Below are 15,137 nucleotides of genomic sequence, written 5' to 3'. Positions count from 1 at the left end.
CTCTGGTTTTCAGAGTATCTCTTATTTTCTTTTTCCTAGTGGCTAGAACTGGGCCCTAAGTATTTCTGGCGAGGTCCATCCATTTTCCAGCAATCTGACTGTGGAGGCATCTCCTATTTGCCAGGAGGCAACTCAGTCTGACCCCTCCCTGCTGTCAAGCATTTTGTGTTCATGATATCCATACAGAGTGAATATGTGCACAGCTGTATTGTCCTGAAAGTGATGGTAGTTTTCAAAAGGAATCTCCAAGTCATATTAGGAAAGTATTTGGAAACTTCAGGCTGAGAGTGTGTATGTGGAGTGGATAAAGGTGATTTGGGCCACAGATTTTAATTTATATCATTATACACACATCCTGATGTTTCTGTCCAAGTTGGTGCTAATAATAAATAGAAAGATTTTTATAATGCCTGCTATAAGCCAGTACTATCCTAAGTATTTCTATATTAACTTATAAAATAAATAATTACATATTGACTGCATAATCCTCAACAACCCTATGAGGTAGGTACTGCCATTACCTCCAGTTTAGCACTAAAGTACAATGGAATTAAGGTTAAGATGAAGGAAATTGAATGTAGGTATTCTAACTCTCTTCTTAGGGCTAGATCATATTTTGCTTTCTTTAACTAGTTAGGATAACAAATCCAAGAATACAAAGTCTTTCCATACCATTTATTTCTTATTTTATTTAACACCCAGACCATGACTTTAGCCTTCTGTTTGGAATTGGGATCCTTCAACCATTTGAATAATCCTGGCCTCCAGAGGTGGTATTGCTTCTGTATAGTTTTCAGCGGTGGGGTGGGTGCCCCCAAATTTATGTCAGAGTCTCTGAGTATTTAAATATTTGGGCTGGGTTTAGGTTCCAACAAGAAGGAAGGATCATTCTGATCATTTCCACTATTTTCCCAGGGGCAAAGTTTGTGGAGCCACAGTGAAATTCAATTACAGTTTCTTTTTTCTTATTTGGGATATAAAGGGAAAAGTCTTAATCTATTTGTGAATGCATCCATTAAAACAAGAGTGGGCAGGGATACTGTAGGACTTACCCAAGGATACCACAGTCATCTTGAAAAACTTAGAGGTAGGGCAGCAGGGTGGAGACCAATCTCACAAGACACATAAAATCAAGCATGAGACTACATTTCCAATAACCTCCAATCCTAGCAGATAAACTGCAAAGTAGAAAGAGATTACAGTTAGGTTACAGTTAGTAGAAGGAAACTACAGTTCAGAAAGCTAGAAACTGGTTTAAACATAAAGAGTTTACTAGAATATTGCTGATACTCCGAGTCTAAGGCCTGTTGAAGGGAAAGTCCTGATTCACCCTCAAAACATTTGAAATCAGTAGTGAATTGAATCTAACTAAAGCTGCAACAAAGCTCAGACCCAGCACAACTAAAGGTTAGATTGACTAATTTTCCCCACACTAGTGATCTGACAAGAGGGGTGGGGGTGTGGGTAAGGTAGATGGTGGAGTAGGATGGCAAGGCAGAAACGTCTTCCCACACACACACACCAAGGAAACAACTACAGCAAATACAACTAAACCCGAAAACAATCTGAAGACTGCAGAACACACCACCTAGACCTGGGGAAGAAGAGAAGACCACACAGAAAAGGCAATTACTTACCAAGCAAGTATGAAATTAAAACAAAAGTAGTAAAACCAACTATGCACAAAACTATACATAAAGGATACACAAAAAGTGTAGATTATGACATCTAATACATAAAGTGTGGAGGAAGAAGAAGAAAATAAAGAAGTACTTTTGGATTTTGTTTGAAATAGAGCAATCAATAACTTAATATATACTGTTATATAGTTAGGAAGCTACCCTTGAACCTATGGTAACCACAAACCTAAAGCCTATAATAGATACGCAAAAAATTAAAAAAGAGAAATCCAACCACACAAGAAAACCATCAAATAACAAGAAAAGAGTGTAAGAGAGGAAGAAAAGAACATAGAGGAGCTATAAAAATGACCAGAAAACAATTAATAAAATGGCCATAAGTACATACCTATCAATAATTACCTTAAATGTAAATAGACTGAATGTACCAATCAAAAGTCATAGAGTGGCAGAATGCATAAAGAAACAGACCCATCTATATGCTGCCTACAGGAGACTCATTTTAGATTCAAAGACATATACCGACTAACAGTGAAGGGATGAAAAGATACTTTATGCAAATAATAGGGCGAAAAAAGTAGGAGTAGCAGTACTTATATCAGACAAAAAAGATTTCAAAACAAAGAAAGTAGCAAGAGACAGGACATTACATAATGATAAAGAGGTCAGTCCAACAAGAGGACATAACCGTTATAAATATCTATGCATCTAACAAAAGAATACCTAAACATGTAAAATAAATACTAACAAAATTAAAGGGGGAAATAGATTATAACATCTTCATTTTAGGAGGCTTTAACATACCACTCAACATCAATAGACAGACTAACTAGACAGAAAATAAATAAGGAAACAGAAGCACTAAACAATACATTAGATCAGATGGACTTAATAAATATCTATAGAACATTCCACCCAATAGCAGCAGGGTACACATTTTTCTCAAGTGTACACGGAATGTTTCCAGAATAGATTGCATACTAGGCCACAAAAAGAGCCTCATTAAACTCAAAAAGATTGAAATTGTATCAAGCAACTTCTCAGATTACAATGGTATAAAACTAGAAATAAATTACACAAAGAAAACAAAAATCCTATAAACACATGGAGGCTAAACAACATGCTTCTAAATAATCAATGGCCAAATTAAAACAGAAATCAAGCAATACATGGAGACAAATGAAAACAAAAATTCAACAGTCCAAAATTTGTGGGATGCCACAAAAGCAGTTTCAAGAGGGAAGTGTAGCAATACAGGCCTACCTCAAGAAACAAGAACAATCTCAAAGGGGCACTATAATTAGCACTCACAAAATAGGTAGGTAACAGGGAAGGCAGTACAGCATGGAGAAGACAAGTAATGACTCTATAACATCTTATTACACTGACAGACAGCAACTGCAATAAAGGGGGTGAGGACTTGACAATATGGGTGAATGCTGAAACCAATGTGTAGTTTATGGGAAACCTTTATAAGACTGTATATCAATGATACCTTAATTAAATTAAAAAAAGAAGGAACTCTTGCCATTTGGAATGTACTTTGAGAGCATTATGCTAAGTGAAAAAAATAAGACAGAGAAAAACAAATACTATATAATCTTGTTTATATGTTGAATCTACAAACAAAAAATGAAAAACCAAAATCATACATACAGAGGACAGATTGGTGGCTGCAGGGTTGGGTGAAATAGGTGAATAGAACCAAAAGGTACAAACTTCCTGTACAGAATATATCATGGGGATTTGATGTACAACATGGTAACTATAATTAGTAGTACTGTATTGCATATTTGTTAAGTTGTTATCACAAGAAAAATATTGTAACTGGGTGGTGACAAATGTTAACTAGACTTGTTATGGTGATCATTTTGCAATACACACAAATATTGAATCATATGTTGTACATCTGAAATTAATGTTATATATCAATTATGTTTCAATAAAAAAAGAAACAAGCAAAAAAAAAAGAAACAAGAACAATCTCAAATAAACAGTCTAAACTCACAATTAAAGAAACTAGAAAAAGAATAACAAATGAAACCCAAAGTTAGTAGAAGGAGGGACATAATAAAGGTCACAGCAGAAATAAATAATATAGAGAAGAATAAAACAATAGAAAGTAAGTCAATGAAACCAAGAGCTGGTTTCATTTCTCTGAGAAAATTAACAAAATAGATAAACCCTCTAGCCAGACTTATCAAGAAAAAAAGAGAGAGTACACAAATAAACAAAATCAGAAACAAAGAAGGAATAGTCACAATGCATACCACAGAAATACAAAGAATTATTAGAGAATACTATAAAAAATTATATGCCAATAAATTGAACAACATAGAAGAAATGGACAACCTCCTAGAAAAATATAACCTTCCAAGATTGACCCAGGAAGAAACAGAAAATCTGAACAGATCAATTACCAGCAATGAAATCAAATTGGTAATCAAAAAACTCCCAACAAACAAAATTCCAGGACGAGATGGCTTCATAGCTCAATTCTACCAAACAGTTAGAGAAGAGCTAATACCCATCCTTCTTAAAATATTCCAAAAAATAGAAGAGGAGGGAATACTTCCAAACTCATTCTATGAGGCCAGCATCACTCTAATACCAAAGCTAGAAAAATATACTACAAAAAAAGAAAATTATAGACCAATATCCCTGAATAACATAGACACAAAAATCCTCAACAAAATATTAGTAAACTGAATTAAAAAATACATCAAAAGGATCATCCATCACAACCAAGTGGGATTTATTCCAGGGATACAAGGATGGTATAATATTCATAAATCAATCAATATAATACACCACAGTAACAAAAAGAAGTATACAAACCACATGATCGGATCACGGGAAGATGACGGCATGAGTAGTTCAGTGGAAATCTCCTCCCCAAAACATATATATTTATGAAAATACAATAAATACAACTATTCCTAAAAGAGACACCAGTGGATGCAGTACAACAGCCAGGATACATGTACATCTGTGAGAACTCAACATCACATGAAGGGGGTAAGATACAATCTGCGGCCAGGTGGGACCCAAACCCTCCCCCACCCCAAAACCTGGCAGGAAGAAAGGAGTCAGAACAGGGAGGGAGTGAAAGCCCAGGACTGCTAAACAACCAGCTCTAGAAATCTGCACCCGAAGCACAGACACAAGGTGCATAGGGTGCTGGATATTAGAGAAACGGAAAAGCAAAACTTGTGGGCAGGTCCTCACAACCAGCGCCCCTGAGACAAAAGAAAAGCGAGTGCATTCTGCAAGTCTTAAACAGACAGGGACCCCACAGCTGGACAAAGTCGTCCCAGCACACTTAGCCAGCAGCTGGGAATCCCGGGGAACTTTAGGTGCCCTAAACCCTGGGGAGGCAGTGCAGCTCTGAAGCTCCTCACAGCACTAAGCAGCCTGCCAGTCATTCCTCAAACTGGTGCGGACCCCGACACACTGGCCCAGTAGTGGGAGAGTGGCAGCGTGCGCCAGGGGCGGTGGCGCCGGAGGGGACCAGGAGTGGATCGTGTGTGCTGGCGGCACCAGAGGGGACTGGGATTGGCTCCTGCGAGCCCACTGCGGCGGCAACTGAACAGCCTGGGTGCGGCCCTTGTGCGCTGGCGGCAGTGGCACCAGAGGAGCCTGGGAGAGGTCCGCGTGGGAGAGGCCCGCACACACCTGCAGCAGTGCCAGAGGGAGCAGCCGCGCTCCCAGCAGCCAACCAGAATCCCAGCCCAACACACATCCGCCCGGACCACACCCAAAGGCTGCTGCAGGCACACAGCTGCTCAGCAGGGGCGCCGCTATTGTGGAGGAGCGCAACTGGCGTGCCTGTCACTCCCCGCAGGACTCCGCGCTGCTCTGACAGAGACCCCACCCACAGCACCTTAGGGGACTAACCCAGTGGCTGCTTCAGGAGTGCGGGTAACTGACACAGGCAGCAGAGAAGGGCAAGGCATCCAGCAATCAGGAAAGGACTTTCTTCTCCTAGCTGACACACCCATAACCTGCCTACAGCCACCACTGTCACCATGAAAAGGCAAAAAAATTTAGTCCAGTCCAAGACAGTTCAGACAACACCTGAGAGAGAGGATCTGCAGAGACAGACCTAACCAGTCTCCCTGAAAAAGAATTCAAAATAAAAATCATAAACATGCTGACGGAGCTGCAGAGAAATATACAAGAGCTAAGGGATGACATCTGGAGAGAGATTACAGAAGTGAATCTCTGGAAGGATTTATAAGCAGAATGGATAAGATGCAAGAGGCCATTGATGGAATAGAAACCAGAGAACAGGAATGCATAGAAGCTGATGCAGAGAGAGATAAAAGGATCTCCAGGAATGAAACAATATTAAGAGAACTGTGTGACCAATCCAAAAGGAACAAAATCTGCATTATAGGGGTACGAGAAGAAGAAGAGAGAGAAAAAGGGATAGAAAGTGTCTTTGAAGAAATAATTCCTGAGAACTTCCCCAAATTGGGGGAGGAAATAGTTGCACAGACTACAGAAGCATGCAGAACTCCTGAGAGAAGAGACCCAAAGAGGACAACACCAAGACACATAATAATTAAAATGGCAAAGATTAAGGACAAGGACAGAGTATTAAAGGCAGACAGAGAGAGAACAAAGGTCACCTACAAAGGAAAACCCATCAGGCTATCATCAGACTTCTCAACAGAAACCTTACAGGCCAGAAGAGAATGGCATGATATATTTAATGCAATGAAACAGAAGGGCCTTGAACCAAGGATACTGTATCCAGCACGATTATCATTTAAATATGAAGGAGGGACTAAACAATTCCCAGACAAGCAAAAGTTGAGGGAATTTGCCTTCCACAAACCACCTCTACAGGGTATCTTAGAGGGACTGCTGTAGATGGGACCACTCCTAAAAAGAGCACACAACAAAACACCCAACATATGAACAATGGAGGAGGAAAAAGGAGGGAAACAAATAATCATCAGACTGTGTTTAAAACAGCTCAATAAGCGAGTTGAGTCAGACAGTAAGGTAGTAAAGAAGCTAACCTTGAACCTTTGGTAACCACGAATCTAAAGCCTGCAATGGCAATAAGTACATATCTTTTAATAATCACCCTAAATGTAAATGGACTGAATGCACCAATCAAAAGACACAGAGTAATAGAATGGATAAAAAAGCAAGACCCATCTACATGCTGCCTACAAGAGACACACCTCAAACCCAAAGACATGCACAGATTAAAAGTCAAGGGATGGAAAAACATATTTCATGCAAACAACAGGAGAGAAAAGCAGGTGTTGCAATACTAGTATCAGACAAAATAGACTTCAAAATAAAGAAAGTAACAAGAGATAAAGAAGGACATTACATAATGATAAAGGGCTCAGTCCAACAAGAGGATATAACCATTATAAACATATATGCACCCAATACAGGAGCACCAATATATGTGAAAAAAATACTAACAGAATTAAAGGAGGAAATAGAATGCAATGAATTCATTTTGGGAGACTTTAACACACCACTCACTCCAAAGGACAGATCCACCAGACAGAAAATAAGTAAGGACACAGAGAATTGAACAACACACTAGAACAGATGGACCAAATAGACATCTATAGAACTCTACATCCAAAAGCAACAGGATACACATTCTTCTCAAGTGCACATGGAACATTCTCCAGAATAGACCACATACTAGGCCACAAAAAGAACCTCAGTAAATTCAAAAAGATTGAAATCCTACCAACCAACTTTTCAGAACACAAAAGTATAAAACTAGAAATAAATTGTACAAAGAAAGCAAAAAGGCTCACAAACACACGGAGGCTTAACAGCATGCTCCTAAATAATCAATGGATCAACCAACAAATTAAAATAGAGATCAAGGAATATATGGAAACAAATGACAACAACAACACAAAGCCCCAACTTCTGTGGGACACAGCAAAAGCAGTCTTAAGAGGAAAGTATATAGCAATCCAGGCACACTTGAAGAAGGAAGAACAATCCCAAATGAATAGTCTAATGTCACAATTATCGAAATTGGAAAAAGAAGAACAAATGAGGCCTAAGGTCAGCAGAAGGAGGGACATAATAAAGATCAGAGAAGAAATAAATAAAATTGAGAACAGAAAAAATCATTGAAACCAAGAGCTGGTTCTTTGAAAAAACAAAACAAAACAGATAAGCCTCTAGCCAGACTTATTAAGAGAAAAAGAGAGTCAACACACATCAACAGAATCAGAAACGAGAAAGGAAAAATCACAACAGACCCCACAGAAATACAAAGAATTATTAGAGAATACTATGAAAACCTATATGCTAACAAGCTGGAAAACCTAGGAGAAATGGACAACTTCCTAGAAAAATACAACCTTCCAAGACTGACCCAGAAAGAAACAGAAAATCTAAACAGACCAATTACCAGCAATGAAATTGAATCGGTAATCAAAAAAGTATCCAAGAGCAAAACCCCCGGGGCCAGATGGATTTACTTCGAAATTTTATCAGACATACAGAGACAACATAATACCCATTCTCCTTAAAGTTTTCCAAAAAATAGAAGAGGAGGGAATACTCCTAAACTCATTCTATGAAGCCAACATCACCCTAATACCAAAACCAGGCAAAGACCCCACCAAAAAAGAAAACTACAGACCAATATCCCTGATGAACATAGATGCAAAAATACTCAACAAAATATTAGCACAGCGAATTCAAAAATATATCAAAAGGATCATACACCATGACCAAGTGTGATTCATCCCAGGGATGCAAGGATGGTACAACATTAGAAAATCCATCAACATCATCCACCACATCAACGAAAAGAAGGACAAAAACCACATGATCATCTCCATAGATGCTGAAAAAGCGTTCGACAAAATTCAACATCCATTCATGATAAAAACTCTCAACAAAATGGGCATAGAGGGCAAGTACCTCAACATAATAAAGGCCATATATGATAAACCCACAGCCAACATCATACTGAACAGCGAGAAGCTGAAAGCTTTTCCTCTGAGATCGGGAACAAGACAGGATGCTCACTCTCCTCACTGTTATTCAACATAGACTACTGGAGGCCCTACCCACAGCAATTAGATGAAACAAAGAAATACAAGGAATCCAGACTGGTAAAGAAGAAGTCAAACTGTCACTATTTGCAGATGACATGATACTGTACATAAAAAACCCTAAAGACTCCACTCCAAAACTACTAGAATTGATATCGGAATTCAGCAAAGTTGCAGGATACATTAACACACAGGAATCTGTGACTTACCTATACACTAACAATGAACTAATAGAAAGAGAAATCAGGAAAACAATTCCATTCACAAGACCATCAAAAAGAATAAAATACCTAGGAATAAACCTAACCCAAGAAGTGAAAGACCTATACCCTGAAAACTACAAGACACTCTTAAGAGAAATTAAAGAGGACACTAACAAATGGAAGCTCATCCCATGCTCCTGGCTAAGAAGAATTATTATCGTCAAAATGGCCATCCTGCCCAAAGCAATATACAGATTCAATGCAATCCCTATCAAATTACCAACAGAATTCTTCAATGAACTGGAACAAATAGTTCAAAAATTCATATGGAACCACCAAAGACTCCAAATAGCCAAAGCAATCCTGAGAAGTAAGAATAAAGTGGGGGGGGGATCGCGCTCCCCAACTTCAAGCTCTACTACAAAGCCACAGTAATCGAGACAATTTGGTACTGGCACAAGAACAGCCACAGACCAGTGGAACAGAATAGAGACTCCAGACATTAACCCAAACATATATGGCCAATTCATATACGATAAAGGAGCCATGGACATACAATGGGGAAATGACAGTCTCTTCAACAGATGGTGGTGGCAAAACTGGACAGCTACATGTAAGAGAATGAAACTGGATCCTGTGTAACCCCATACACAAAAGTAAATTTGAAATGAATCAAAGACCTGAATGTAAGTCATGAAACCATAAAACTCTTAGAAAAAAACAGGCAAAAATCTCATGGACATAAACATGAGCAACTTCTTCATGAACATATCTCCCCGGGCAAGGGAAACAAAAGCAAAAATGAACAAGTGGGACTATATCAAGCTAAAAAGCTTCTGTATACAGCAAAGGACACCATCAATAGAAAAAAAAGGTACCCTACAGTATGGGAGAATATATTCATAAATGACAGATCCGATAAAGGGTTGACATCCAAAATATATAAAGAGCTCATGCACCTCAACAAACAAAAAACAAATAATCCAATTAAAAAATGAGCAGAGAAGCTGAATAGACAGTTCTCTAAAGAAGAAATTCAGATGGCCAAAAGACACATGAAAAGATGCTCCACATCACTTGTCATCAGAGAAATGCAAATTAAAACCACAATGAGATATCACCTCACACCAGAAAGGATTGCCATCATCGAAAAGACAAACAACAACAAATGTTGGCGAGGTTGTGGAGAAAGGGGAACCCTCCTACACTGCTGGTGGGAATGTAAATTAGTTCAACCATTGTGGAAAGCAGTATGGAGGTTCCTCAAAATGCTCAAAATAGAAATACCATTTGACCCAGGAATTCCACTTCTAGGAATTTACCCTAAGAATGCAGCACTCCAGTTTGAAAAAGACAGATGCACCCCTATGTTTATTGCTGCACTATTTACAATATCCAAGATATGGAATCAACCTAGATGTCCATCAGTAGATGAATGGATAAAGAAGTGTGGTACATACACACAATGGAATATTACTCAGCCATAAGAAAAAAACAGATCCTACCATTCGCAACAACATGGATGGAGCTAGAGGGTATTATGCTCAGTGAAATAAGTCAGGAGGAGAAAGACAAGTACCAAATGATTTCACTCATATGTGGAGTATAATAACAAAGGAAAACTGAAGGAACAAAACAGCAGCAGAATCACAGAACCCACAGTAACTAACAGTTACCAAAGGGAAAGGGACTGGGGAGGATGGGTGGAAAGGGAGGGATAAGGGTGGGGAAAAAGAAAGGGGGCATTACGATTAGGATGTATAGTGTGGAGTGGGGCACGGGGAGGGCTATGCAACACAGAGAAGACAAGTGATGATTTTACAGCATCTTACTATACTGATTGACAGTGACTGTGAAGAGGTATGTGGGAGGGACTTGGTGAAGGGGGGAGCTAGTAAACATAATGTTCTTCATGTAATTGCAGATTAATGATACCAAAATAAAATAAAATAAACCACATGATCATCTCAATAGATGCCTAAAAAGCATTTGACAAAATTCAACATCCTTTCATGATAAAAACTTTCAACAAAATGGGCATAGAAGCTATGTACCTCAACATAATAAAGGCCATACACAACAAACCCACAGCTAACATCATACTCATTCAAGAAAAGCTCAAAGATTTTTCTCTAATATCAGGAACAAGACAAGGATATCAAGTCTTACCACTTTTATTCAACATAGTACTGGAGGTTCTAGCCACAGCAATAACTCAACACAAAGAGATAAAAGGCATCCAGATTGGTAAGGAAGAAGTTAAGTTGCCACTGTTTGCAGAAGACATGATATTATACAAGAAAACCCTAAAGACTGTACCAAAAAATGATTAGAACTAATAACTGGACTCAGCAAAGTTGCAGGATACCAAATTAATACACAGAAATCTGTTGTGTTCCTATATACTAACAACAAACTAGTGGAAAGAGAAATCAGGAAAACAACTGCATTTACAATTGCATCGAAAAGAAAAAATACTTAAGAATAAGCTTAACCAAGGAAGTGAAAGACCTGAACTCCAAAAACTATAAGACACTCATGAGAGGAATTAAAGAAGCTTTAAATAACTGGAAATCTATACTGTGCTCATGGATAGGAAGAATTAATATTGTCAAAATGGCCATCCTTCCCAGAGAAATTACAAATTCAATGCAACCTCTCAAAGTACCAACAGCATTTTTCAATGAACTACAACAAATAATTCTAAAATTCATATGGAGCCACAGAAGTCCCTGAAAGCCAAAGCCATCCTGAGAAAGAAGAAAAAAAACCTGGGGGTATTATGCTCTTTGACTTCAAGCTATGCCTCGAAGCTATGGTAATTAGAACAGTATGGTACTGGCACAAGAACAGACCCATAGATCAGTGGAACAGAATAGGAAGCCCAGATATAAACCCATGCATACATAGTCACTTACTATATGATAACGGAGCCATGAATATACAGTGGGGAAAAAACAGCCTTTTCAATAACTGGTGTTGGAAAAACTGGACAGCTATATGCATAGAATGAAACTGGATTACTGTTAACTCTATACAGAAAAGTAAACTTGAAATGGATCAGACCTGAATGTAAGACTGAAACCATAAAACTCTTAGAAGAAAACATAGGCAAAAATCTCTTGAACATAAGTATGAGCAATTTTTTCCTGGACACATCTCCTTTGGTGAGGAAAATAAAATAAAAAATGAACAAGGAGGACTACATCAAACTAAAAGTCTTCTGTACAGCAAAGGACACCAGCAGCAGAATAAAAAGGCAACCTACAGTTTGAGAGAATATTTTCATAAATGATTCATCCAGTTAGGGGTTAACATCCAAAATATATAAAGAACTCTCATACCTCATATACCCAAAAAACAAATAACCTAATTAAAAAATGGCAAAGGACCTGAACAGACATTTCTCCAAAGAAACACAGATTACCAACATGAAAAGGTGCCCCACATCACTAATCATCAGGGAAATGCAAATTAAAACCACAATGAGATATCACCTCACACCAGTTAGAATGGCCACTATCTAAAAGACAAAAAATAACAAGTGTTGGCTAGGTCATGGAGAAATGGGAACCCTCATATGCTGTTGGTGGGAATGTAAATTGGTACAAATGCTGTGGAAAGCAGTATGGGGGTTCTTAAAAAAAACTAAAAACAGAAATGCCATTTGACCCAGGAATTCCACTTCTAGGAATTTGACTGAAGAAAACAAAATCTCTGATTTGAAAAGATATATGCAGCCCTATGTTTACTGCTGCATTATTTACAATAGCCAAGATAAGAAGCAACCTAAATGTCTATCATAGATGACTGGATAATGAAGATATGGTACATATACACAATGGAATATTATTCAGCTATAAGAAGAAAAGAAATCCTGACATTTGCAACAACATGGATGGACCTAGAGGGTATTATGCTCAGTAACATAAGCCAGGTGGAGAAAGACAAATACCATATGATTTCACTTATTCGTGGTATAGAAAAACAAAGCAATACAGAAGGAACAGAACAGTATTAGACTCATAGACAGTGAGAAGTGACTAGTGGTTACATGGGGAAGAGTTGGAGGATGTGGGAGGGAAGGGTGAAGGGGATAAAGGGGCACAAAAATTATCAGTCATAATATAAGTTGGTCACGGGGATATAAGTACAGCATGAAGAATATAGTCAATGATTCTGTAACATCTTCCTATGTTGACAGTACCCACACTAGTGGGGGTGAGGATTTAATAATATGGATAACTGTTATATCACAGTGTTGTATATTTGAAACCTATAAAAGATTGTATATCAGCAATACTTCAATAAAAAAGGGGGGTTTCCCTTTCCTATTTGTGTTGATTTCTACAGTTTTTTGCACAAAAACATATGATTAAAAATTATGAGACAGGGGGGCCATCAGGTGAGAAATTGGGGATCAACAGAGGTGAGGCTTAGAACCTCACCCCCCCTGTTTTGAGAGAAATCTTCTGCATCCGTGGATGTATTATTGCCCTTGTCTAGCTTGGATTAACACATAGTCTACAGGCACACACCTGATCATCTACATTTGCTCTCTTACAACACTAAACTATGTTTTCTACCTTTATCTTGCATCTACCTACCACTTCAGCATTTTATTCTAAAAATAATAATAATAATAATAAAGGGAGAAATGTGGGATTCACATATAAATCAAGTATAAAAATCAAACGAATATTCATATTTGACCTGATTGTTTATAGTTCCTAATGAGTGATCAAAACCAAAAGTTTTTGTGATGACTGCCCTTGTACTGTTCACCATGTAAGAACTTATTCACTATGTAAGAATTTGTTCACCATGTAAGAGCTTGTTCGTTATGCTTCAGAAGATTGGAGACTGACAAGAATTAGGCTTGGGGTGGATTAATGGTTGTGCATTGAGCATTGAGTCCCCTATACAGAATTTTATTGTTGTTAACAACCATTTGATCAATAAATATGAGAGATGCCCTCTCAAAAAAAAATTATGAGACAAAGAAAAAATGATCCATGGTTAAGGGTAGAGGTAATATAAATGGTAACTACACTTATTGTTGTGAGCATTTCATAATGTAAATAATTATTGAGTCACTATGTTGCACACATGAAACTAATAAAAATTGTTTCAACTATACTTCAATTTTAAAAGAGTGGAAATAGTGCTAGAAGCCAATGAAGTGACAGCTCAGATTTAAAATGATCAGAGTAGAATTTTAAAATAGTTATGATAAATATATAAAGATTTTAGTGGATAAAATGCATGAGTAGATGGGCAATTTCAGGAGCAAGATACAAACTATAAAAAAGAACCAAATGGGAGTGCTAAAGGTAGCATATGAGAAAAATAAGAAGAAATTAAGAATGTTTTTCAATGGTCTTAATAGCAGAAGAAAGAATCAGATATTTGAAGATAGGTCCGCATAATTATTCAAACTAAAATACAAAGAGAAATACAAAGAGAAAACTACGGAACAGTGTGTCCAAGAATTGAGACAATATTACATGTTCTAACATATGTGTAATTGGGGCCTCAGATAGTGAGGGGAGAATCAACAAAAGTATTTGAAGAGATAATAGCTGAGATTTTTCTAAAATAGATAAAAGATTAAAATGCACAAATCCAAGAAACAGCAGATCCTAAGTAGGATAAATGCATAAAAACCACACCTAGACATATCCTAGTCAAACTACTGAACTCCAAAGAAAAAGATAACCTTTTAAAAGGATCCAGAGGAAACAAAAGACATATTACACACAGGGAAGTAATGATACAAAGGATAGATGACTTATCAGAAATGAGGCCAAAAGACAATGGATGACATCTTTAAAGTACTAGAAGAAAAAAACAAAAATGTCCTTCAAAAATGAAGATGAAATAAAAACATTTGCAGGTAGACAAAAGTGAGAATTTGTTTCAGGCAGACCTGAGTTACAAAAAATGTTAAAAGAAGTTCTAGAAGCTGATAGGAAACAATACCAGATGAAAATTCAGGTGTGTAAGAAGAAATAAAGAGCACCAGAAATGGTAAAGCTGCATAAATATGAAAGACCTTTTAAAAAATGATCTGTGTTTGTGTGTAATATATTGTGGGATTTATAAATATATAGCAAGGATTCAAAGGGCAGAGGTTAGTAAATGAAATTATATTACCATAAGGTTTCTTACCTTATTCATAAAAATGTACAATAATATTTGAAAGTAGACTGATAGGTTAAAAATGCATG

Source organism: Manis javanica, chromosome 4 (assembly GCF_040802235.1).
Source record: "Manis javanica isolate MJ-LG chromosome 4, MJ_LKY, whole genome shotgun sequence".
Classification (NCBI taxonomy): Eukaryota; Metazoa; Chordata; class Mammalia; order Pholidota; family Manidae; genus Manis; species Manis javanica.
Note: the sequence above shows the minus strand (reverse complement) of the source record.